We start from the raw sequence: 27,981 nt of genomic DNA, 5'->3' as shown, positions 1-27,981 counted from the left end.
TTCGGTAACGAAAACGACACGATATTTCAATCTTTATTATACATGGATTTCAATGTTTGGTGGTAAAAATCATTACAATAATTGAAGAAAGAAGGATTTACCTTGCAAAAATGTGGAGTACATTGAGCCATTCAATAATTTCCTTTTTGAAAAACTACATACAATGTAATGTATACTTTGTTTCAATATATGTGTATGGGGCTGTGTTCCATATGGCTATGACAAATTACCGATGTCTGACATTGGTTTCATTGTTTTGCTTAGCTAACTTCGAAGGAGAGGAATGTATAAAAAGGGGGTTAAAACTGTCTAAACGTTCAAATGGAGGATCCCCTCCCCCTTTCCCCGTAGATATCTGTATCTGCATATATACATATCATCACATAGAGAGAAAAATAAGGTTTTAGATTTAAGTATAGCTACTACATGTAATGTTAGAATTATCATGAACAACACGAGCACCATGTAAATATAGTTACTGTACCGATTTCATTACCTTCTTTTTCCACCAAAATCTTCAAACCAACCTATGATTATTTTACATTCAAAACTTTCCCTAATTTTAGGCTGAATTCTGATTCAGTCATAATTTTAGAAAAGGGAAAAAAAACATCATGAAGTTGTATTCTAATGTTAGCCACCCCTGAAAATTTAGGTATATCGCGAAATTATGGCATAGTGTTTCCAGTGCATTTTACACCATGAATACCGCATGTTTCACATGGAAATTTCTGCTATACTCCTGTTGGATGCCACAATAAAGAAATTGTATATGTATGAATAAGAAAATAATCATAAAAAATTTCGACAGGTTATAATTGGAATTGGAACCATTTCTTATGGAATCCGGATAGGGCCACGTAGTTCACTATCGCACCATCGAGGTTTGGGGCGATGGTGCGATGACGCGATAATGCGATGACGATGGCGCGATGACGATGACATTATGGTGCGATAGCGCGATGACGATGGTACGATGGCGCGATAATGCGATACCGATGGTGCGATAATGCGATGAAGCGATACTGCGATGACGCGATGGTACGATGGCGATGATGCAATAACGCGATGCTGCAGGGGCGATGACACGATGATGATGTAGCGATGCTTTATAGCGGCATCGTGTTATCGCATCATCGCCATCGTACCATCGCGTCATCGCAGTATCGCTTCATCGCACCATCGTTATCGCATTATCGCACCATCGTACCATCGTCATCGCGCTATTGCACCATCGTGTCATCGTCATCGCACCATCGCCATCGCATTATCGCGTCATCGCCCCAAACCTCGATGGTGCGATAGTGAACTACGTGGCCCTATCCGGACTCCATAATTTCTGGAGTCCGAGAATGGTTGTTTTATTGCATCCGCTATCATAAACTATGGAATCCGGATAGGGCCACGTAGTTCACTATCGCACCATCGCATCATCGAGGTTTGGGTCGATGGTGCGATGCCGCGATAATGCGATGACGATGGCGCGAAGGTGCGATAACGAGATGATGCGATAGCGCGATGGCGATGGTAAGATGGCGCGATAATGCGATAACGATGGTGCGATAGTGCGATGGAGCGATACTACGATGACGCGATGGTACGATGGCGATGATGCGATAACGCGATACCGTTATTGTGCCATCGCGCCATCGGTATCGCGTTATCGCATCATCGCCATCGTACCATCGGGTTGGTGCGATAGTGAACTATCGTGGTCCTATCCGGATTTTATAATAAACCGAAAGTAACGTAACATTATGCACTGTGCACCGAATGATTTGATTTTGATTTGATGTTTTCCGCCACACTCAACAATTTGTCAGTTATATGGTGGCGCCCAGTTTTGTTGGTGGAAGAGAGAACCCAGATACAATGCACCAGGGAAGAGACCACCGACCTTCCGAAAGTAAACTGGGAAACTTTCTCACTTACCGGCACGAGCAGGATTCGAACCCGCGCCGACAGAGGTGAGAGGCCGTGTGATTTTGAGCGCGATGCTCTAACCACTCGGCCACGGAGGTCCTTGTGCACCGAATGAAGTCACAATATACGCAAAATTAGTTCTTCTATTGTTTTTACCCAAGAAAGCTAGATTAGTTTTGCTATGTAACATACTCAGTTCATTCATTAAATAAGAAAAAAATGTGCGAACTTGATATATGTTAAATGAATTGCGAAGATAACGAACAGTGATCAATCTCATAACTCCCATAAGCAATACAAAATAAAAAGTTGGGCAAACACGGACCCCTGGATATACCAGAGGTGGGATCAGGTACCTAGGAGGAGTAAGCATCCCCTGTCGACCGGTCACTCCCACCGTGAGTCCTATATCTTGATCAGGTAAACGGAGTTATCCGTAGTCAAGAACGGTCTAACAATCGGCATGAAACACGTCAGACAGCTTTTGAGCCAATAATGTGAGACTTTGATATTGTAAACTGTGATATCATGTCTAGGCTAAGAATGTTTTAAAACAAAAATGTACTTATCGCTTTAAAATCAAAATGCTCGACATATTCTAGTCTAGATCATTCCGACGTCTGTATATACGGCGACTCCCCACAAACCTCGGGATGATGAAGACTAGACATATGCACGACCTCAGTTGCCTTAGATAAACATCATATTCCATTACTCACTGAATAGGGGCGAAACCATTCAAAGCAATAAGATAGATGGGACGAACGCACTCAGAGCGAACATGCAATGGACAAAACCACTCGCATTTGGTAACTTGTTTATATCCATACGCAGGGGCGGATCCAGTAATTGCGGTTAGGGGGACGCAACTCTTTAAGGCAGGGAGTCTGGGGGCCGCCTTGAGGCCCCCAGTGGGTCTAGGGCAAAGCTCCTGCACATAACATATTTCATAGGGTTAGAGATATATCTCCTGTGCAGTCATTTTTACTATTTTCTGTCATTTTTGATAAGGTGAAATTATTAAAATGACGCAAATTTTAAGGGTTTGGGGGGGGGATTGTAAGGTCTTCAATAAAAGTAATTTAATAAATAAAAAGGTTTTGTTATTTATTTCACCGAGAGTGGAAGAAATTATTGCTTCTTCTTTATATTTTACTAAACAAAAGACCGTGATTTACCTTAATTTGAAAATTTTAGTTGGGGGTACCAGTTGCGCCTTCCCCCTTAAATCCACAACTGATACGCATACCATATTGTATGTACGCAAGATGATCACTCGTGTCCTTGTAATATAGAATTGAATTAAGAAATGTATTCAGATTTCGACTCTCATTTTATTCCCAATCAGTTTCATCCATATAATTGATAAAATATCGTTTCTATTTGTGACTATTTTTATACCGGAAGTTTCTGCTTTGAGGCTGTTCGGTTTTTGGGAGTTTATCTTATCAACTTCACTGGCTCAAGGTGGTGTGGACCTTAGCATTTTTTTTTTTTTTACAAACATATGTAATTTTCAGCTAAAACCGCTTACGTATTATACGTTTAAATGCATAAATTCTGTAAAATTGACTTTTCTACCGTCGGTCAATTGAATATGAAGATTGATTGTTTCTTGCTTAAAGCTGTATGACCCGATGTTCATGTATTATTTTTGTACATTATTACTTTAAAGCAGATTAATTACTTTATAAAGTTATTAACTTTCCCTTAATAACATGCTTGAAAGCATCTGCATGTAAAAGAAAACAGTGCGAATATTATTTAGAAAGTAAATATAGTGGCTACATATATAAATCATCCCATAATAGACGTCTATAAATAGACCCACGCGCGTCAGGAGAATCCCAACATGATGTATTAACTCATACGCAACTGTCTAGTTTTAAGGCTGAAAGAGCGTAAAACAACGAATTACTAAGAGGTATTTGATATTTTTATTTATATTAATCTTGTGGTACGGTACTGTTATAACAAAATACACAGCTTTACACAGATAAGACCACCGATGATCTGAAAGTTTGAACTGGTCACGTGACTCACTTGAAATGGCAGAGTGACGCGGTTATTTGTAAACATCGATTTAAAATCAACTTATTTGGGTTAAAACAGGTGAAATAATGTATGATATGTCGTACAGTCTTATAACTACATACATGCGATGATTAAATAGCGTTTTTACGAGATGGAAAAAAATATTGTAATTCGGACCATACAGCTTTAACGTCTCGCTCATATGGAGACGTCACCAAGACCGGTGAAGGGTTTGAAATTTAGGCTTATGCTCGGTGCTTAAGGCCATTGAGCAGGTAGGGTTCTTTAGCGTGCCACACCTACTGTGACACGGGTCATCCGTTTTAAGGTCATCTCAGCATTCGCAACTGATGCCGAGCGTTTGGCGATGGAACTGTCACTACCTGTTTTAAAGAGATTCGAACCCCGGCCTCCTGCATGCGAAGCGAACGCTCTAACCTCTCGGCCACCGCAGCGGTTAATATGTAGATTGAAAAATAACTAAACGATCATTAGAAATACAATCAAATGTCAAAAGCGATAGTTCACACATTCAAAAACCCCTACATGCTGACAGAATATCACCGATCAAAATACAGTACAGATAAAAAACACAGGGCCCCGCGGACTGAAAATTCACGTTTTAGCGTGGGCCTAGACAAGTCGGTGTCTTTGAAGTTGCAGTTTCTGCGAATTCTATATAACAGTTGCGTGGACCTTTCAAATTCAAAGGATACATATACATGTACATGTACACGTACACACGTGTACACAACCATAGGCACCTGGAGTTGGAATAGCTTGTATAGATCTTATGTATATGCATGTAAACCCCCCCCCCCCCCCACCCCCCCCATTCTAGAATGAAATTATTTTTGTGCAGAACCAATATTTTATCCAAGATATCTTCACCGATCACCCTGATAAGTCGTTTTGAATAATTAGTTTTTATCTTCTGTGAGCTTTTGAGATAACCACTTGTGAGATATTTATATATGTATACATTAGATAGTTGATACAGGTACAAAAGATTACATCTCAACGAGTTCAATAAAATGGAGTGAATAAAATACATCCTAAATACAGTGAAACTTCTCTAAACCGACCGGCTTTCGGACCGATAAAAACAGTCGGTTTATAGAGATGGCCGGTTTACCGAGAATTTAGCATTTAGAGACATTTGATCTCAATATTGTCAAAGTAGGTACTGTTCACTTTGTTCTGGTGATCTATGATAAATTATCGGTAGAGATCAAATTAGTCCGTTTCCACCTGCAGATAATTATAAATTCTCGCTGAAATCATCTAATTTTAAACTGAATATCTGTAACAGGATACTGAAAGAAAACACAAAAGCCTATTATTGAAATTCCTCTTACCTATAAACACCCTCTTTAGATTCATCGTTTATATCATTAACAAATTTGTTTTGACGTTTTTATAAAGTACAGTAGTAAATATGAAATTTTAATTTGAATATTTTAAAGGAATTTTAAGTCTATGGAAACCAAGAAAATTGATTTATCATTTAAAGATTATCATTAACAGTCATGGGTTTGTTCTTTATCAACTACCGCTTATATCCATGCGATAATATGGTGCAACAATATGGCGTTTAATACTTATTCATTCAATATGTTCCTAACTGTTTTTACACATTGTACAGAATTTAGAAGGGTCGCTTGGATTAGCCAAGTGTCACTTAATACCCATGATAGCACAGGTAAACAATATAAATGAGGGAGACCACTTGTGTTTTTCACACCTCCGGTAGATAATTTCCCACCTGGCCGGTTGGTCAGACAATTTGCGCACCTGGCCGATTTTGATCACCCTCTGGCCAAACTGTTCTAGTCTTCAAAACCTTATAAGAGTAAATTACACATGTTTGTTAACAAGTGTACTTTAAAAAGTGGCTGATGTCCGGTTTTCAGGGTTGGCCGGTATTGTAAGACTTTCTTTGTAAGGAAATGTTAAGATTTCTGCGAGGACTTTGAAAATCGGCCGATATTCAGGGAGAACCGGTTTTCTGAGGGCCGGTTTGGAGAAGTTTCACTGTAATGCGTAATCACCTTAAAATAATTCCCCAAAACATGAAATATCTGTCAGGACATCGCTTTTAAATTTTTTTTTTTTTGAAAGTGTTTGTCAAATGACCAGCAATTGTTACTTGGCAGTATACCTGCGCATACATCAACACAAATTTCCTGAAGGAAAATATGTGCATCAGTACGGCGGCGTAGAAAGGCCAAGTAAAAAAATATATTATTCGTTCGGACGAATTAGCGATTTGTTCGGACAAAATAAGAATTCGTTCGGACGAATTAACAATTCGTTTGGACGAATTAGCTATTTGTTCGGACGAAATAAAAATTCGTCCGGATAAATTAGTAATTCGTTCGGGCAAATTAGCAATTAGTTCGGACGAATTAGCTATTTGTTCGGACAAATTAGTATTCGTTCGGACGAGTTAGCAATTTGTTCGGACGAATTTGGTATTAGATACATGTATAAGGCAACGCCAATGCCGTAGTTAAAGATCGTAAAGTGTAGGTAGGGGAGCACAAAACTTAAAATGTGGCACATGCTAAAATGGGATTCAATTCCAAAATGTTCCATATAAACATCATGAAGATACGGTAAACTACATAATCACCCCCCCCCCACCCCCACCCCACCCCCCTCAACCCCAACCCCTGAAATAACAAGCTAAAAATGGTGGGAATCCCTACACATTGTTCAGTCTTAAAAGTTTGAGGTAGGCCTCAACTCCCCCCCCCCCCACCTCCCCGGGCAAAAGTATATTAAATGAAAATTTTCTGTACAACGGAGTATAACACATTCAATAAGGAAATATTTTTTGTATAGGACGACAATAGTATGCGCCAATCATACTTCGAACTTACCAAAGTTTTGTGAACTGGATATCTAAATTTTATAGCAAGCTTATGGTATACTAGTAGGCTTACCTTTCTCTATAGCAAATAACAATTTTAAAACAGGAGTTTCTAACTCTAGAATTAAAGGGGGGGGGGTGTTATGAAACAACATTTATTATAAAGATGAAGATCTCGTTTGGGATCCCAGAAGTGTAAGAAGGGGGCACAAACATACTCTTGTCCCCACCTCCTACTTTTGAAAGTGTTAAGGGGACACGAGCAGCTAGGTGCGTACCATCGTTTGTGAAAGGGGGAATCTGGGAGCCAGTCAAAAAGGAGGGGGGGGGGCAGCCGGACCAAAACGAATTTTAACATGTAAAAAGAAAAAAGGGAGGGTTTTTGAAAAAAAAAAGTAGGGAGGGGACCAGGTCCTTCCGCTCCCTCCCTCCCTCCCTGTTGCTACGTCCCCAGACGAGTATCCGCTGCCAACCCTCCTTACAAGCTTATAGATCGCTGTATATGTATGTATGCCTATATCTACAAAACTCCCATAAAGACACGATGAAAATGTCCCTGAAATTCAGCATATATCATTTTGTACTATCGAAAAGCTTTTTTGTCCGAACAAGGAATTTTTTTGTTTGGACAAAAAAGAAATCTTTCGAGCAAAAACTATTTTTTGTCCGGACAAAAAACGTTTTTCGTTCGGACGAATGGCTATTTATAACTGTGTTTGCCAAACAATGGCGGAGAGTAATCGTGATGATGGTAGTAGCATATAATTGTCACGGATTTTTTGATTGAAAGAGGATACAGCCAAGAATATATATGAAAGAGGTTGAGGTGTGGAAACCGCCTTAAGGCCCCCATTATATTCAGAGCAAAACCTTAGTGGTGGCCCAGGAAGCGAAGCCCCCGGAAGCTCTTGAGTTCTGATGCGTATAGAAAGAAGTCTAGCCATATAATAAAAATAAACTTTGGAAATTGTAAGGGGGCAGGCTCGTCAAAGAAATTAATAATCTAAAAAAAAAAACCTACTTTTATGAGGATGTTACTTACAAAATTTATTGATTTCTGCAATAATGTAAAGGACGGGTATTATAAACTTAGCAAAGGTTTACAAATGCGTTAAAAATACACGAAATGCTAACTATTTTTTCTAAAGTCAAAAACAGAGAGTAAAAAATAAAAGGCGAGGGTTGAAAGTGCGAGGTCTCCCACATTCTCAACGCTGGCCTATTATTTTTACACTCTAATTTTTTTATTTTTTTTATTTTTTTATTTTTTTTATTTACATCTTACAATCTCGCGATCTCTACTTTGGTGTTTTAAACGCTTAATGTACAATACAATATTTTATTGTGTCACGGTATACCCGGACTGTATACATTGAAGATGCATTCATTTCTATCCATGAAGTTTGTCTGATGTCTCTATTTTTCCTTCAATGAATAAAGCCACTTCTATATATATTGCTTTCTTCTAAACAGTGCTTTCTTCTAAACAGTTGAGTGGAAGAAAGGACTCAACAGGCCGTCCTTGAAATTGAGCCCGACTTGATCACATTAATTTTTAAACCAGCAGGTAGGTTTGAGCTTCTAGAACACGTTTATGATAAAAAAAAAATTTTTTAAAATTCTTAAGATTTTGGGGGTGGGGGGCCATTTTTCAAATTTTCTTTAACAAACCTTACCAACTTAAATCGGCCGTAAAAAATTTATTCCGCGTGATATTTTAACAAACTCGGTGTCAAAACGTAGGTAGTTATGTGTACTATAGATTAAAAAAAAGTTACATTAAATATTTTGGGTATTTCGAGGGGAGGCCAGGTCTTTTTTACAGCCACCCTCCTTTTTTTTTTTAAAAATTTCACTTTTGACCCCCCATAACATTTTTATTTGGTATAGTACAATTAAAAACTTTATATCAATGGATAGATATGTTCAATACCTATCTAGCAACACCAAGTTTGTAAAGATCGAATAATAAATACGGAAGTTATAGGACCGCAAAGTCCGAATTTGTACGAAAACCGAAAAATTTCATATCGATGTCACTTTGAGTGGCTGTATCTCAGGTATCGGATGCGACAGAACATTGGCACCTATTTTCCTGTCTAGGTACATCCTTCGGACATTTTATGTTAAAATTTGAAGGCGATATCTTTTTGAGGCCTATTTTTTGCTAACTGTTTTCTTAGCCCTACCCCGTTTTTTTTTGAAATTTTCGGCTTTTGGCGGACCTTGGTCAACTTTGCATGCAACATTTTATATTTTTTTTTCGATAATGATGTAGATCTATTCAATACCTATCGATTGATACCAAGTTTGTTTATTTCTATGCATAAATACGATACCCAGAGCGCGTGATATCGGGGCTTCCGCACGAAAATTAATTTTCAAAAATTTGTCCGTTTTCGCGCGCGTATATCTCCGTTCAATAGGCCCCAAAAATGATCTACCTAGTATCAAAAGTTTCCAAATTTATTAGGTAACGTTGCATTAAAATTGTAAGGCGATATCATTTTGAGGCCTACCCCCTTCCGACTGTTTTCTGTAGACCACCCCCAATTTTTTTTTCCGGTAATTATTTTGACCGCTTATAATTTGAGCTAGGATGCTTGGATTTTATTGAGTGTTATATCAATGGAAAGGCCTTGTCAATACCTACAATTAGACACCAAGTTTGTATAATTCCATTGATAAATGAATATTTTATAAAGGATTGAAAATGGAAATTTTCGAAAAATTAACGGAAGTGTCCTATATAAATCTGCTCTTTGTCCGATGTTTGATATCATATTGGAAACAAATAGCATACAATTATAGCCCAATAATGTATGTTTGTGGGGAAAAAAAAATTTTGAAAATCGGTTAAGAAATGGAGGCACAAATTGAAATTCATTACAGCGAACAAATCGCAAAAACGAATAGCCGCGGAATTCCGGCTCTGTGCCATATTTAATCCCTTCTGGTACCCATACCAATTAAGATATCGTCATTTTGAAAATTCTAATGGAAAGAGCACCCCATTTACTACTAAATAGCAGTTCTAAACTTTATTTTACTATTAAAATTAAGAAATCGCAGACGCCCGGAAAAGGGGACAAATTAACGGCGATATTGACCAAAAGGATTTTTTTCGCATTTTTGACACGAGTTAAAAGGTTCATTAATGTAATTACTAATAATGTTTTGATATTAATCAAGAGACAGGAAACATGTGAAAAGATTAAGAGAATTTCAAAGACTACTTATAAGAAATAAAAGTTTAACTGCCGTTCAAAATAGCGAATACATCAAAAATTCAATGAAAAAATGTTTATGGGTACCCCGGTATTTTAGCTCTAGGGAGATTACCCAGGAAGGTAGAGACATGTTCTACCCCTCAAAATACTCTGAAAGAATGTATCTATTTGCTAAAACTAAATTAATGTCGATTAATTAACCCTCCGAGGTAGAAATCACCGTCCAATATGCCGCATCTACCGAAAATACGGAAAATGCTTTCCAGGTCCGCGGGGGTCCCGCATTCGCTCTGGGGTGCCTATACGGAGCTAGATAGAGCAATGCTGATATTTTTGTTAGAAAGAGCATGAAATTCTAAGCAGGGTACCATGTTGGATTGTTTTTTTGAAGCCCCTTTAGGGCCATAGAAAGGGCGGCTCTATATAGACTCTAAAGCGGATTTCTATATGAAAAGGGTAGCCCTCGGTATTTTAGCTCTACGGGGACTATTCCAGTAAGTATAGACATGTTCTACCCCTCAAAATACTCTAACAGAATGTATCTATTTGGGAAAAATAAATTAAAGTCGATTAATTAATCCTCCGAGGCAGAAATCACCGTCCAATTTGCCGCATCTACCGAAAATACGGAAAATGCTTTCCAGGTCCGCGGGGGTCCAGCATTCGCTCCGGGGTGCCTATACGGAGCTAGATAGAGCACTGCTGATATTTTTGTTAGAAAGAGCATGAAATTCTAAGCAGGGTACCATGTTGCATTGTTTTTCGAAGCCCCTTTAGGGCCATAGAAAGGGCGGCTCTATATAGACTTTTAAGCGGATTTCCATATGAATGGGGTAGCCCTCGGTATTTTAGCTCTACGGGGACTACCTTAGTAAGTATAGACATGTTCTACCCCTCAAAATACTCTAAAAGAATGTATCTATTTGGGAAAAATAAATTAAAGTCGATTAATTAATCCTCCGAGGCAGAAATCACCGTCCAATTTGTCGCATCTATCGAAAATACGGAAAATGCTTTCCAGGTCCGCGGGGGTCCCGCATTCGCTCCGGGGTGCCTATACGGAGCTAGATAGAGCACTGCTGATATTTTTGTTAGAAAGAGCATGAAATTCTAAGCAGGGTACCATGTTGGATTGTTTTTTTGAAGCCCCTTTAGGGCCATAGAAAGGGCGGCTCTATATAAACTCTAAAGCGGATTTCTATATGAAAGGGGTATCCCTCGGTATTTTAGCTCTACAGGGACTACCCTAGTAAGTATAGACATGTTCTACCCCTCAAAATACTCTAAAAGAATGTATCTATTTGGGAAAAATAAATTAAAGTCGATTAATTAATCCTCCGAGGCAGAAATCACCGTCCAATTTGCCGCATCTATCGAAAATACGGAAAATGCTTTCCAGGTCCGCGGGGGTCCCGCATTCGCTCCGGGGTGCCTATACGGAGCTAGATAGAGCCACACCGATATTTTTGTTGTAAAGAGCATTAAATTCTAAGCAGGGTACCATGTTCGATTGTCTTCTTTAGCCCCCTTAGGGCCACAGAGAGGACGGCTTTATAAAGACCCCAAGGCGGATTTCTATATGAAAGGGGTAGCCCTCGGTGTTTTAGCTCTACGGCGACTGCATAGGTATGTATAGACATGTTCCACCCACCAAAAGAATTATAAAGAATATATCTATTTAGGAAAAAGAAATTAAAGTCGATTAATTAAGTCTACGAGGAAGAAAAAGCCGTCCAATTTGCCGCATTTGCTGAAAATAGCGAAATTCGCGTTCTGGGCCGCAGGGGGTCCCGCATTCGCTTCGAGGTGCCTATACGGAGCTAGATAGAGCCACGCCGATATTTTTGTTGTAAAGAGCATTAAATTCTAAGCAGGGTACCATGTTCGATTGTTTTTCGAAGCCCCTTTAGGGCCATAGAAAGGGCGGCTCTATAAAGACTCTAAAGCGGATTTCTATATGAAAGGGGTAGCCCTCGGTATTTTAGCTCTACGGGGACTACTCAGGTAGGTAGGGACATGTTCTACCTACCAAACGATTTCTAAAGATTGTATCTATTTGGAAAAAATAAATTAAAGTCGATTAATTAACTCTCCGGAGAAGAAATGGCCGTCCAATTTGCCGCATTTACTGAAAATAGCGAAATTCGCGCTCTGGGACGCAGGGGGTCCCGCATTCCCCTCGAGGTGCCTATACGGAGCTAGATAGAGCCACGCCGATATTTTTGTTGTAAAGAGCATTAAATTCTAAGCAGAGTACCATGTTCGATTGTCTTTTTTAGCCCCCTTAGCGCCACAGAGAGGACGGCTCTATAAAGACCCCAAGGCGGATTTCTATATGAAAGGGGTAGCCCTCGGTATTTTAGCTCTACTGCGACTGCATAGGTATGTATAGACATGTTCCACCCACCAAAAGAATCATAAAGAATGTATCTATTTAGGAAAAAGAAATTAAAGTCGATTAATTAAGTCTACGAGGAAGAAAAAGCCGTCCAATTTGCCGCATTTACTGAAAATAGCGAAATTCGCGTTCTGGGCCGCAGGGGGTCCCGCATTCGCTTCGAGGTGCCTATACGGAGCTAGATAGAGCCACGCCGATATTTTTGTTGTAAAGAGCATTAAATTCTAAGCAGGGTACCATGTTCGATTGTTTCTTGAAGCCCCTTTAGGGCCATAGAAAGGGCGGCTCTATAAAGACTCCAAGGCCCCTTTCCATATGACAGGGGTAGGCCTCTGTATTTTAGCTCTACGCGGACTACTCAGGTAGGTAGGGACATGTTCTACCTACCAAAAGATTTCTAAAGATTGTATTTATTTGGGAAAAATAAATTAAAGTCGATTAAATAACCCTCCGACGAAAAATGGCCGTCCAATTTGCCGCATCTACCGAAAATACGGAAAATGCTTTCCAGGTCCACGGGGGTCCCGCATTCGCGCCGGGGTGCCTATACGGAGCTAGATAGAGCACTGCTGATATTTTTGTTAGAAAGAGCATGAAATTCTAAGCAGGGTACCACGTTCGATTGTTTTTTTGAAGCCCCTTTAGGGCCATAGAAAGTGCGGCTCTATAAAGACTCTAAAGCGGATTTCTATATGAAAGGGGTAGCCCTCGGTATTTTAGCTCTATGGGGACTACTCAGGTAGGTAGGGACATGTTCTACCTACCAAACGATTTCTAAAGATTGTATCTATTTGGGAAAAATAAATTAAAGTCGATTAATTAACTCTCCGGGGAAGAAATGGCCGTCCAATTTGCAGCATTTACTGAAAATAGCGAAATTCGCGCTCTGGCACGCAGGGGGTCCCGCATTCCCCTCGAGGTGCCTATACGGAGCTAGATAGAGCACTGCTGATATTTTTGTTAGAAAGAGCATTAAATTCTAAGCAGGGTACCATGTTGGATTGTTTTTCGAAGCCCCTTTAGGGCCATAGAAAGGGCGGCTCTATATAGACTCTAAAGCGGATTTCTATATGAAAGGGGTAGCCCTCGGTATTTTAGCTCTACGGGGACTACCCTAGAAAGTATAGACATGTTCTACCCCTCAAAATACTCTAAAGAAATGTATCTATTTGGGAAAAATAAATTAAAATCGATTAATTAACCCTCCGAGACAGAAATCACCGTCCAATTTGCCGCATCTACCGAAAATACGGAAAATGCTTTCCAGGTCCGCGGGGGTCCCGCATTCGCGCCGGGGTGCCTATACGGAGCTAGATAGAGCACTGCTGATATTTTTGTTAGAAAGAGCATGAAATTCTAAGCAGGGTACCATGTTCGATTGTCTTTTTTAGCCCCTTAAGGGCCACAGAGAGGACGGCTCTATAAAGACTCCAAGGCAGATTTCCATATGAAAGGAGTAGGCCTCTGTATTTTAGCTCTACGGGGACTACTCAGGTAGGTAGGGACATGTTCTACCTACCAAAAGATTTCTAAAGATTGTATCTCTTTGGGAAAAATAAATTAAAGTCGATCAAATAACCCTCCGACGAAGAAATGGCCGTCCAATTTGCCGCATCTACCGAAAATACGGAAAATACTTTCCAGGTCCGCGGGGGTCCCGCATTCGCGTCGGGGTGCCTATACGGAGCTAGATAGAGCACTGCTGATATTTTTGTTAGAAAGGGCATTAAATTCTAAGCTGGGTACCATGTTCGATTGCTTTTTTGAAGCCCCTTTAGGGCCATAGAAAGGGCGGCTCTATGAAGACTCTAAAGCGGATTTCTATATGAAAGGGGTAGCCCTCGGTATTTTAGCTCTACGGCGACTACATAGGTATGTATAGACATGTTCTACCCACCAAAAGAATTATAAAGAATGTATCTATTTGGGGAAAAAAAATTAAAGTCGATTAATTAACTCTACGAGGAAGAAAAAGCCGTCCAATTTGCCGCATTCACTGAAAATAACGAAATTTGCGTTCTGGGCTGCAGGGGGTCCCGCATTCGCCTCGAGGTGCCTATACGGAGCTAGATAGAGCCATGCCGATATTTTTGTTAGAAAGAACATTAAATTCTAAGCTGGGTACCATGTTCGATTGTGTTTTTCAGCCCCTTCAGGGCCACAGAGAGAGCGGCTCTATAAAGACTCTAAAGCGGATTTCCGTATGAATGGGGTAGCCCTCGGTATTTTAGCTCTACGGGGACTACATAGGTAGGTACGGTCATGTTATACCCACCAAAAGAATCATAAAGAATATATCTATTTGGGAAAAAAAAATTGAAGTCGATTAATTAACTCTACGAGGAAGAAAAAGCCGTCCAATTTGCCGCATTTGCTGAAAATAGCGAAATTCGCGTTGTGGGCCGCAGGGGTCCTGCATTCGCCTCGAGGTGCCTATACGGAGCTAGATAGAGCCACGCCGATATTTTTGTTAGAAAGAGCATTAAATTCTAAGCAGGGTACTATGTTTGATTGTCTTTTTCAGCCCCTTTAGGGCCACAGAGAGGACGGCTCTATAAAGACTCCAAAGGGGATTTCCATATGAAAGGGGTAGGCCTCTGTATTTTAGCTCTACGCGGACTACTCGGGTAGATAGGGACATGTTCTACCTACCAAAAGATTTCTAAAGATTGTATCTATTTGGGAAAAATAAATTAAAGTCGATCAAATAACCCTCCGACGAAGAAATGGCCGTCCAATTTGCCGCATCTACTGAAAATACGGAAAATGCTTTCCAGGTCCGCGGGGGTCCCGCATTCGCTCCGGGGTGCCTATACGGAGCTAGATAGAGCACTGCTGATATTTTTGTTAGAAAGGGCATTAAATTCTAAGCAGGGTACCATGTTCGATTGTTTTTTTGAAGCCCCTTTAGGGCCATAGAAAGGGCGGCTCTATGAAGACTCCAAGGCGGATTTCCATATAAAAGGGGTAGGCCTCTGTATTTTAGCTCTACGGGGACTACATAGGTAGGTATAGACATGTTCTACCCACCAAAAGAATTATTAAGAATGTATCTATTTGGGAAAAATAAATTTAAGTCGATTAATTAACTCTACGAGGAAGAAATCACCGTCCAATTTGCCGCATCTACCGAAAATACGGAAAATGCTTTCCAGGTCCGCGGGGGTCCCGCATTCGCTCCGGGGTGCCTATACGGAGCTAGATAAAGCACTGCTGATATTTTTATTAGAAAGAGCATTAAATTCTAAGCAGGGTAGCATATTGGGTTGTTTTTTACAGCCCTTACGGGGCCAGAGAGAGTGCGTCTCTATAGAGACTCTAAACAGAGCAGAAGGGGTAGCCCTCCATATTTTAGCTCTACGGGGACTACCGCGGTAGTTAAAGACATGTTCTATGCACCAAAAGATTCATAAAGAATGTATCTATGTGGGAAAAATAAATTAAATTCGATGATCTAACTCTCCGAGGAAGAAATGACCGTCCAATTTGCCATATCTACCGAAAATACCGAAATTCGCTTCCTGGGCTGCGGGGGGTGGGGCGCATTCGCGTCGGGGTGCCTATACGGATCTAGATAGAGCAATGCTGATATTTTGGTTGTAAAGAGCATTAAATTCTAAGCAGGGTAGCATATTTGGTTGGTTTTTTGGCTGCCTCTTTAGGGTCATAGGGAGGAGCGGAGCGGCCATCGAGGACAGCTCGTTTTCTCGGCAGCAGCAAAATCAGAGACATCATTTGCCGAGGCGAGGAGGGGAGCGACCGTTGAGGACAGTTCGCTTTCTCGGCAGCAGCAAAATCAGAGAAACATCATCTGCCGAGGCGAGGAGGGGGGCGACCGTGGAGGACAGCTCGCTTTCTCGGCAGCAGCAAAATCAGACATCATCTGCCGAGGAGCAGGGCGGCCGTCGAGGGGAGCGCTGATCTCTCAGTGGTCTACTGCGTTTTTCGTATTGTAGGTGTATTTGTATTATTAACAAAAATTTAATTCTATATTCGATTGAATTGGTATATTAATGATACTGTAAAAAGTGTTTCCTCATCTAGGCACGAGCGGGACGATCTTGGCACGTGCCAGGTAATTTACAGGTAGCGTTGTTTATTCTGAGGCACGCGCCCTTGTGTATTCCAGGTAAATCCACCTCATGCAGGCACGTGCCAGGTAATCCAGTGGTAAACTTTTATTCTAAAGCACATGTCCTCTTTTATATCATGGAAAACAGTACGAAATACTTTTTAGATTAAATAGCTAGAATAATATATAGCTTCACATATTTCTATTCATCTTTTTATTGAGAGGGGTAGACTATCCCCACTGAAAAATCGAATTTTTTATTTATCAAGGTATGTTTAAGTTCTTTATATCATTTTATTCCACGTGAGAAGACGAGAAAAATGATATCAATATCATAATTATAGCTTTAAAAATAAAAGTTCCAGCTCTCAACATGTGTCGGAAACCTGGAGTCGGTTTTTTTTTCATGGCAGATTCTGCCATAGTTGAGGCCGACTCCAGGTTTCCCAATCCAAAACCCAGATATCTATACATTAAATTGTTCGTCTCGACGAGACGAGAAAGAATATGTAATCAGAATTTTGGTGGCTCAAAAAATAAAAAAGTTATTGACTGAAAACTTTAGGAATTGGACTTAGACTTTTTGTCGACGAGTAAAATGCAATCCTTATAGGGGGTGATTGTCTTATTATACACACTACAGCATTGTTTCTTACACCATTTTTCTCGTCTGAAAGAGACGAAGACAATGGTATCAAACACAAGGAAATTGAACAATAAATAAGAATTTCACAGGCAAATAGGTAGTCATTTTTATCGTTCCTAGCAGAATATCCTCCTGTCAAAAATCGAATTTTTTATTTATTAAAGTATGTTAAAGTTCTTTATATCATTTTATTACACGTGAGAAGACGAGAAAAATGATATCAATATCAAATTCATAGCTTTATAAATAAAATTTCCAGCTCTCAACATGTGTCGGAAACCTGGAGTCGGTTTTTTTTTCATGGCAGATTCTGCCATAGTTGAGGCCGACTCCAGGTTTCCCAATCCAAAACCCAGATATCTATACATTAAATTGTTTGTCTCGACGAGACGAGAAAGAATATGTAATCAGAATTTTGGTGGCTCAAAAAATAAAAAAGTTATTGACTGAAAACTTTAGGAATTGGACTTAGACTTTTTGTCGACGAGTAAAATGCAATCCTTATAGGGGGTGATTGTCTTATTATACACACTACAGCATTGTTTCTTACACCATTTTTCTCGTCTCAACGAGACGAAGACAATGATATCAAACACAAGGAAATTGAACAATAAATAAGAATTTCACAGGCAAATAGGTAGTCATTTTTATCGTTCCTAGCAGAATATTCTGTCAAAAATCGAATTTTTTATTTATTAAAGTATGTTAAAGTTCTTTATATCATTTTATTACACGTGAGAAGACGAGAAAAATGATATCAATATCAAATTCATAGCTTTATAAATAAAAGTTCCAGCTCTCAACATGTGTCGGAAACCTGGAGTCGGTTTTTTTTCCATGGCAGATTCTGCCATAGTTGAGGCCGACTCCAGGTTTCCCAATCCAAAACCCAGATATCTATACATTAAATTGTTTGTCTCGACGAGACGAGAAAGAATATGTAATCAGAATTTTGGTGGCTCAAAAAATAAAAAAGTTATTGACTGAAAACTTTAGGAATTGGACTTAGACTTTTTGTCGACGAGTAAAATGCAATCCTTATAGGGGGTGATTGTCTTATTATACACACTACAGCATTGTTTCTTACACCATTTTTCTCGTCTCAACGAGACGAAGACAATGATATCAAACACAAGGAAATTGAACAATAAATAAGAATTTCACAGGCAAATAAGTAGTCATTTTTATCGTTCCTAGCAGAATATCCTCCTGTCAAAAATCGAATTTTTTATTTATTAAGGTATGTTAAAGTTCTTTATATCATTTTATTACACGTGAGAAGACGAGAAAAATGATATCAATATCAAATTCATAGCTTTATAAATAAAAGTTCCAGCTCTCAACATGTGTCGGAAACCTGGAGTCAGTTTTTTTTTCATGGCAGATTCTGCCATAGTTGAGGCCGACTCCAGGTTTCCCAATCCAAAACCCAGATATCTATACATTAAATTGTTCGTCTCGACGAGACGAGAAAGAATATGTAATTATAATTTTAGTGGCTCCAAAAATAAAAAAGTTATTGACTGAAAACTTTAGGAATTGGACTTAGACTTTTTGTCAAGTAGAAATTAGTCCCTTCAGGGGCTTCATGTCATTTATACTCGACCTACAACAGTGTGCTTTACATCATTTTCTTTGTCTCATTGAGACGAGAAAGAATATGTAATTAAAAAATATGTAGGGTGGATAATGAAAATTTTATGCCTCAAACCTTTTACAATTTGGACTTAGTCATTTTACAGCGAGTGATAAAAAATGCTTTTTGGGGCTGATTTCCTTATTTATTGTCACACCTTAATGTTTCTTATATCATTGTTTTCGTCTCAATGAGGCGAATCAGGTGATATCAGGGTCTTATTTCTAGCTTGATAAATATAATGATGAGCCCCCAAAAGCATTTTCAGTCATTCGTCGGAAAAAGTCTAAGTCCCAAATCAGGTTATATGGGGTCAACATTTCTATTATTCATGTTACATAAAATATGATTATATATTCTTTCTCGTCTCTTCAAGACGAAAAAAATGATGTAAAGATCTTTTAAATATCCTGAATAATAAAGTTTTAGGACATGAATATGTTTTTCTTATTTACCCTCTTAAAAGGGACATAATCTCAATAGGAATGTCAAGTATTTCAGGTGGCAAAATTTTTATTACTTGAGCTATGACATTGTGCTTTATATCATTTTCTTCGTCTCAAAAAGACGAGAAAGAACATGTAATTAAAATAAATGTAGGATGAAAAATGAAAATTTTATGCCCTAAACCTTTTACAATTTGGACTTAGTCATTTTACAGCGAGTGATAAAAAATGCTTTTGGGGGCTCATTTCCTTATTTATTATCACACCTTAATGTTTCTTATCTCATTTTTTTCGTCTCAATGAGGCGAACCAGGTGATACCAAGTTCTTATTTCTAGCTTGATAAATAAAATTATGAGCCCCCAAAAGCATTTTCAGTCATTCGTCGGAAAAAGTCTAAGTCCCAAATCAGGTTATCTGGGGTCAAAATATTTATTATTCATGTTACATAAAATATGATTATATATTCCTTCTCGTCTCCTCAAGACGAAAACAATGATGTAAAGATCTTTTAAATATCCTGAATAATAAAGTTTTAGGACATGAATATGTCTTTGTTATTTACCCTCCTAAAAGGGACATGATCTCAATAGGAATGTCAAGCATTTCAGGGAGTAAAAATCTTATTACTTGAGCTATGACATTGTGCTTTATATCATTTTCTTCGTCTCAAAAAGACGAGAAAGAACATGTAATTAAAATAAATGTAGGATGAAAAATGAAAATTTTATGCCCTAAACCTTTTACAATTTGGACTTAGTCATTTTACAGCGAGTGATAAAAAATGCTTTTGGGGGTTCATTTCCTTATTTATTATCACACCTTAATGTTTCTTATCTCATTTTTTTCGTCTCAATGAGGCGAACCAGGTGATACCAAGTTCTTATTTCTAGCTTGATAAATAAAATTATGAGCCCCCAAAAGCATTTTCAGTCATTCGTCGGAAAAAGTCTAAGTCCCAAATCAGGTTATCTGGGGTCAAAATTTTTATTATTCATGTTACATAAAATATGATTATATATTCCTTCTCGTCTCCTCAAGACGAAAACAATGATGTAAAGATCTTTTAAATATCCTGAATAATAAAGTTTTAGGACATGAATATGTCTTTGTTATTTACCCTCCTAAAAGGGACATGATCTCAATAGGAATGTCAAGCATTTCAGGGAGTAAAAATCTTATTACTTGAGCTATGACATTGTGCTTTATATCATTTTCTTCGTCTCAAAAAGACGAGAAAGAACATGTAATTAAAATGAATGTAGGATGAAAAATGAAAATTTTATGCCCTAAACCTTTTACAATTTGGACTTAGTCATTTTACAGCGAGTGATAAAAAATGCTTTTGGGGGCTCATTTCCTTATTTATTATCACACCTTAATGTTTCTTATCTCATTTTTTTCGTCTCAATGAGGCGAACCAGGTGATACCAAGTTCTTATTTCTAGCTTGATAAATAAAATTATGAGCCCCCAAAAGCATTTTCAGTCATTCGTCGGAAAAAGTCTAAGTCCCAAATCAGGTTATCTGGGGTCAAAATATTTATTATTCATGTTACATAAAATATGATTATATATTCCTTCTCGTCTCCTCAAGACGAAAACAATGATGTAAAGATCTTTTAAATATCCTGAATAATAAAGTTTTAGGACATGAATATGTCTTTGTTATTTACCCTCCTAAAAGGGACATGATCTCAATAGGAATGTCAAGCATTTCAGGGAGTAAAAATCTTATTACTTGAGCTATGACATTGTGCTTTATATCATTTTCTTCGTCTCAAAAAGACGAGAAAGAACATGTAATTAAAATAAATGTAGGATGAAAAATGAAAATTTTATGCCCTAAACCTTTTACAATTTGGACTTAGTCATTTTACAGCGAGTGATAAAAAATGCTTTTGGGGGCTCATTTCCTTATTTATTATCACACCTTAATGTTTCTTATCTCATTTTTTTCGTCTCAATGAGGCGAACCAGGTGATACCAAGTTCTTATTTCTAGCTTGATAAATAAAATTATGAGCCCCCAAAAGCATTTTCAGTCATTCGTCGGAAAAAGTCTAAGTCCCAAATCAGGTTATCTGGGGTCAAAATTTTTATTATTCATGTTACATAAAATATGATTATATATTCCTTCTCGTCTCCTCAAGACGAAAACAATGATGTAAAGATCTTTTAAATATCCTGAATAATAAAGTTTTAGGACATGAATATGTCTTTGTTATTTACCCTCCTAAAAGGGACATGATCTCAATAGGAATGTCAAGCATTTCAGGGAGTAAAAATCTTATTACTTGAGCTATGACATTGTGCTTTATATCATTTTCTTCGTCTCAAAAAGACGAGAAAGAACATGTAATTAAAATAAATGTAGGATGAAAAATGAAAATTTTATGCCCTAAACCTTTTACAATTTGGACTTAGTCATTTTACAGCGAGTGATAAAAAATGCTTTTGGGGGCTCATTTCCTTATTTATTATCACACCTTAATGTTTCTTATCTCATTTTTTTCGTCTCAATGAGGCGAATCAGGTTATATCAAGTTCATATTTCTAGCTTGATAAATATAATGATGAGCCCCCAAAAGCATTTTCAGTCATTTGTCTGAAAAAGTCTAAGTCCCAAATCAGGTTATCTGGGGTCAAAATCTTTATTATTCATGTTACATAAAATATGATTATATATTTCTTTTCGTCTCAAAAAGCCGAGAAAGACTATGGTAACAAAATATTTTTTGGATGACAAATACAGGACTGAGGGCTAACCCTAATTTTAAATCTCGCAGAGCTAGGGTTATGGCCCGTGCCTAGGTTTGGGGGTACCCTTTGGTCGAAAAAAATATTTGATGGCATATTCTTTTTCGCCTCATTGAGACGAAGAAAATGGTATAAAGCTCAATGTCATAGCTCAATCAATGAAAATTTGGCTCTCAAAAATCTACTAATTTCCTTATAAGGCATAAGCCTTAATACTCTTATAAGGAAATTAATAGATTATTGGAAGCCATATTTTTATTTATTGAGCTATGATATTGAGTTTGATATCCTTCTTTTCGTCTCAAAAAGGCGAAAAAGACTATGGTAACAAAATATTTTTTGGATGACAAATACAGGACTGAGGGCTAACCCTAATTTTAAATCTCGCAGAGCTAGGGTTATGGCCCGTGCCTAGGTTTGGGGGTACCCTTTGGTCGGAAAAAATATTTGATGGCATATTCTTTTTCGCCTCATTGAGACGAAGAAAATGGTATAAAGCTCAATGTCATAGCTCAATCAATGAAAATTTGGCTTTCAAAAATCTACTAATTTCCTTATGAGGCATAAGCCTAATACTCTTATAAGGAAATTAATAGATTATTGGAAGCCATATTTTCATTTATTGGGCTATGATATTGAGTTTGATATCATTCTTTTCGTCTCAAAAAGGCGAAAAAGACTATGGTAACAAAATATTTTTTGGATGACAAATACAGGACTGAGGGCTAACCCTAATTTTAAATCTCGCAGAGCTAGGGTTATGGCCCGTGCCTAGGTTTGGGGGTACCCTTTGGTCGGAAAAAATATTTGATGGCATATTCTTTTTCGCCTCATTGAGACGAAGAAAATGGTATAAAGCTCAATGTCATAGCTCAATCAATGAAAATTTGGCTTTCAAAAATCTACTAATTTCCTTATAAGGCATAAGCCTAATACTCTTATAAGGAAATTAATAGATTATTGGAAGTCATATTTTCATTTATTGAGCTATGATATTGAGTTTGATATCATTCTCTTCGTCTCGAAAAGACGAGAAAGAATATGTAATTAAAATAAATGTAGGGTGGATAATGAAAATTTTATGCCCTAAACCTTTTTCAATTTGGACTTAGTCATTTTACAGCGAGTGATAAAAAATGCTTTTGGGGGCTCATTTCCTTATTTATTATCCCATCTTAATGTTTCTTAGATCATTTTTTCCCTCTCAATGAGGCGAAACAGGTTATATCAAGTTCATATTTCTAGCTTGATCAATAAGATGATGAGTCCCAAAAAGCATTTTAAGTTAATTGCCGAAAAAAGTCTAAGTCCAAAATCAAGTTTTCAAGAGTAGAATTTTCAATATTCAAGCTACAGCAGATCTGATTACATGTTCATTCTCGTCTTTTCAAGCCGAAAAAGATAGTATAAAGATCTATTACATTACTTGAAAAATAGAGGTTTTTTTACTTTAATAGGATATTTCTTATTTCACCTGTTAATGTCAAAGTATATGCATAGATATTTGGGGGTCAACTTTTCATTTCTTAAGTTATATGAGTGTGCTTTATATCATCGTTTTCGTCTTAAAAAGACGAGAAAGAATATGTAATTAAAATAAATGTAGGATGAAAAATGAAAATTTTATGCCCTAAACCTTTTACAATTTGGACTTAGTCATTTTACAGCGAGTGATAAAAAATGCTTTTTGGGGCTCATTTCCTTATTTATTATCACACCTTAATGTTTCTTATATCATTTTCTTCGTCTCAATGAGGCGAACCAGGTGATACCAAGCTCTTATTTCTAGCTTGATAAATAAAATTATGAGCCCCCAAAAGCATTTTCAGTCATTCGTCGGAAAAAGTCTAAGTCCCAAATCAGGTTATTTGGGGTCAACATTTTTATTATTCATGTTACATAAAATATGATTATATATTCCTTCTCGTCTCCCCAAGACGAAAAAAATGATGTAAAGATCTTTTAAATATCCTGAATAATAAAGTTTTAGGACATGAATAGGTCTTTCTTATTTACCCTCCTAAAAGGGACATAATCACAACAGGAATGTCAAGTATTTCAGGTGGCAAAATTTTTATTACTTGAGCTATGACATTGTGCTTTATATCATTTTTTTCGTCTTAAAAAGACGAGAAAGAATATGTAATTAAAATAAATGTAGGGTGGATAATGAAAATGTTATGCCCTAAACCTTTTACAATTTGGACTTAGTCATTTTTCAGCGAGTGATAAAAAAAAGTCCCCCACACCAGCGTACTGGTGCAGAGGACAAGTTTTTGGGAGAAAAAAAAAGTCCCCCACACCAGCGTACTGGTGCAGAGGACAAGTTATTGGGAGAAAAACTATCTTTATCAGGAGACTTAGTGATATAAAGAAGTTCCTATTTGAGCTATATGTGCATTCCGGAAGCTAAAGTCCAAAATCAATTATGGCCACCTAAAATTAATATTTTTCAAGATAACCCAAAACTGATTGCATATTATTTGGGCCTTTTGTGAGACGAACAAATTGATATAAAAAACTTTGATGTACTCCTATAAATAAAGAAAAAAAATTTTCATGGCAGATTTTACCATATGCAATGAATTATATAGGAAATACATGGTTTTTCGGGGACAAAATCTATATTAATGGTCCTATCCCATGATATCTTATGTCATTTTCTTCGACTTAACGAGACGAGAAAGAATATGTAATCCAATAATTGTTAGGGTGATAAATAAAGATTTTACCTCCCAAAAACTTGTGATTTTGGACTTAGAGTATTTTCGACGCGTGAAAAATACAAGTTTTGGGGCTGTGGTTTTCTTATACATAGACCTAGCCAAATGAAGTTGACATCATTCTCTTCGTCTCATTGAGACGAATAAGATGGTATAAGATACTTTATGATCGAGTAATAAATAAAGATTTTACCTCCCAAAAACTTGTGATTTTCGGACGCTAGAGTCCAAAATCAATTATGGCCACCTAAAATTAATATTTTTCAAGATAACCCAAAACTGATTGCATATTATTTGGGCCTTTTGTGAGACGAACAAATTGATATAAAAAACTTTGATGTACTCCTATAAATAAAGAAAAAAAATTTTCATGGCAGATTTTACCATATGCAATGAATTATATAGGAAATACATGGTTTTTCGGGGACAAAATCTATATTAATGGTCCTATCCCATGATATCTTATGTCATTTTCTTCGTCTTAACGAGACGAGAAAGAATATGTAATCCAATAATTGTTAGGGTGATAAATAAAGATTTTACCTCCCAAAAACTTGTGATTTTGGACTTAGAGTATTTTCGACGCGTGAAAAATACAAGTTTTGGGGCTGTGGTTTTCTTATACATAGACCTAGCCAAATGAAGTTGACATCATTCTCTTCGTCTCATTGAGACGAATAAGATGGTATAAGATACTTTATGATCGAGTAATAAATAAAGATTTTACCTCCCAAAAACTTGTGATTTTCGGACGCTAGAGTCCAAAATCAATTATGGCCACCTAAAATTAATATTTTTCAAGATAACCCAAAACTGATTGCATATTATTTGGGCCTTTTGTGAGACGAACAAATTGATATAAAAAACTTTGATGTACTCCTATAAATAAAGAAAAAAAATTTTCATGGCAGATTTTACCATATGCAATGAATTATATAGGAAATACATGGTTTTTCGGGGACAAAATCTATATTAATGGTCCTATCCCATGATATCTTATGTCATTTTCTTCGTCTTAACGAGACGAGAAAGAATATGTAATCCAATAATTGTTAGGGTGATAAATAAAGATTTTACCTCCCAAAAACTTGTGATTTTGGACTTAGAGTTTTTTCGACGCGTGAAAAATACAAGTTTTGGGGCTGTGGTTTTCTTATACATAGACCTAGCCAAATGAAGTTGACATCATTCTCTTCGTCTCATTGAGACGAATAAGATGGTATAAGATACTTTAAGATCGAGTAATAAATAAAGATTTCACATCCGAAAAACTGTGCATTTTTAAGTTTTTCCGTGGGCGTGGCCAAATATATGTCATCGCATATATTTTTTTTATTTATCGTCCTATCTCAAAGTTCTTTATATCATTTTCTTCGTCTTAACGAGACAAACACGAATATCTAATCCTATTTCTGATCGGATAATTATGAAGCTTTTTCTGAATGAATAAGTGATATTTTCCTCGGTTTCCGGATTTCCCGGACTCTCCTCCGGATAGGGGTGGGGGCATATAATTGGAAACCCCCTCTCCGAGGTGGGACTAAGATGCCCTTATGATATACACCCATAATAATACCTACTACCCTCGTTAAAGGCCTCCACGGGGCCTATGGCAGAATCCGCCATGAGTTTTTTCCGATTTTGTCCGGATCATTTCCGCTCCGGGTAAGGAAATTTCCAAAAACCAAGACCATGGTCCGGTAGCCTACCTCCAAGTCACCCCATATACCAAATTGGGTTGAAAAATAATAATAACTAGTATCTTTTTCAGGGGGCTGAAAATGGCTATATTTTAACTAAAAAGCCCTACCCCCGGGGTGAGGGTGGGGGGAGAAAATCGAAACCCCCCCTCCGAGGTCGGACGAAGGTCCCCTAATGATATATACCCATACTAATACCATACCCCATACCTGAAGGCCTCCAGGGGGCCCATGGCGGATTCTGCCATAAAAATATGGCAGAATCTGCCATAGAAATCCTAAGGACGGCCGACTCTTTTAAGTGTTCTCTTGCTTATCACAATGTTATTAAACTCTGCCAAATAATGTAAAATTTCACCTTGATTCAATCCAAGAAAATGGCAGAACTGTACCTTTTCCAGTAATTCCATCTTTATCTTATGTTTCTTTCATTTTTTCAACACAAAAGAGTTCTAATTAGTATTTCGTCCAAACAAATTCTATATCGTGCGAACAAATTGATAAATCGTCCGAACGAATTTCTATTCCGTCCGAACTCGTCCGAACGAATTACTAATTCGTCCGAACAGATAATTATTTTGTCCGAACAAATTGCTAATTAGTCTGAACGAATTACTTATTCGTCCGAACAAATAACTTATTTTCCGAACAGATTGCTAATTCGTCCGAACGAATAGCTAATTCGTCCGAACGAATTGCTAATTCGTCCGAACGAATGCTAATTCGTCCGAACGAATTGCTAATTCGTCCGAACGAATACCATTTTTTTAAATTTGGCCTTTCTATGCCGCCGTATATCAGGATTAGATTGCAGGAAATGAAAATAATTTGACAAATCAAGCAATAAAACAGATTTACTTACCGTAGCACAGACTTATCCCTAGTGATACATTCAGCAATGCTACAGTCTGAAACCACATATTCAACAAGTCAGCTAGAGCAAGATAAACCTACAACCCGGAAGTAAAGCTATGTTGTTAAAGGTTTTAAAGTCCTTTATTTCGTAATAGCATTCCATATATGTCCCAGTTACAAACGTGTACAGTCTTTTTATTTAAATATACGTCCTGTGGATAATATTCATAATAAATGAAAAGAAGTGCAATATTTAACCGATGTATTACTGGTTTAAAATCTTATTTCTTTGTTGTACATTAACTCAATGAGCATTCGTTCTTGCATGTGCGAAATTTCAAAATGATGTTATCACCGCAAATATTTGCAAATAAAACACTGGAACTTTCAAGGTGTGTTTTTATATAAAATCTTGCATCATCTGTTTCATATCAGTTTTGTTGTTTGGACAGGACGCTAAAAGAAATGGTGCCTATTTTGCACGTTGGTTATAGTCATGTCATCATATTCTTTGTATCGAACACTACTTGGATCATTACATAATAATAGTTAAAGCTTATGCACGTGACAATGTATATAGGTAAAAATCAAAGTACTTAAATTACTGAAAGCCTGGCTTTTATGATGACCTACTACATGTACACTGCATAGCCCAAATGAATAATAGCAAAGTTTTCTACCTCTTC

General features: G+C 37.5%; 1 protein-coding gene across 5 annotated transcripts in view; it reads right to left on the bottom strand.

The window, feature by feature from the left end:
* LOC125673260 (multiple epidermal growth factor-like domains protein 11) overlaps positions 1-27,433 on the bottom strand; it is a 58,711-nt gene extending 31,278 nt beyond the window's left edge. For all 5 annotated transcript variants that reach the window (XR_007369375.2, XM_048909761.2, XM_048909760.2 and 2 more), the window contains exon 1: positions 27,303-27,433. The gene's annotated coding sequence lies outside the window, so the exon portion shown is untranslated. The remainder of the gene's footprint in view (positions 1-27,302) is intronic.
* Between the last annotated feature and the right edge of the window lie 548 nt (positions 27,434-27,981).

This window comes from Ostrea edulis, chromosome 3 (genome assembly GCF_947568905.1).
Source record: "Ostrea edulis chromosome 3, xbOstEdul1.1, whole genome shotgun sequence".
In the NCBI taxonomy this organism is placed as follows: domain Eukaryota; kingdom Metazoa; phylum Mollusca; class Bivalvia; order Ostreida; family Ostreidae; genus Ostrea; species Ostrea edulis.
This window is presented reverse-complemented; position numbering and strand designations above follow the sequence as displayed.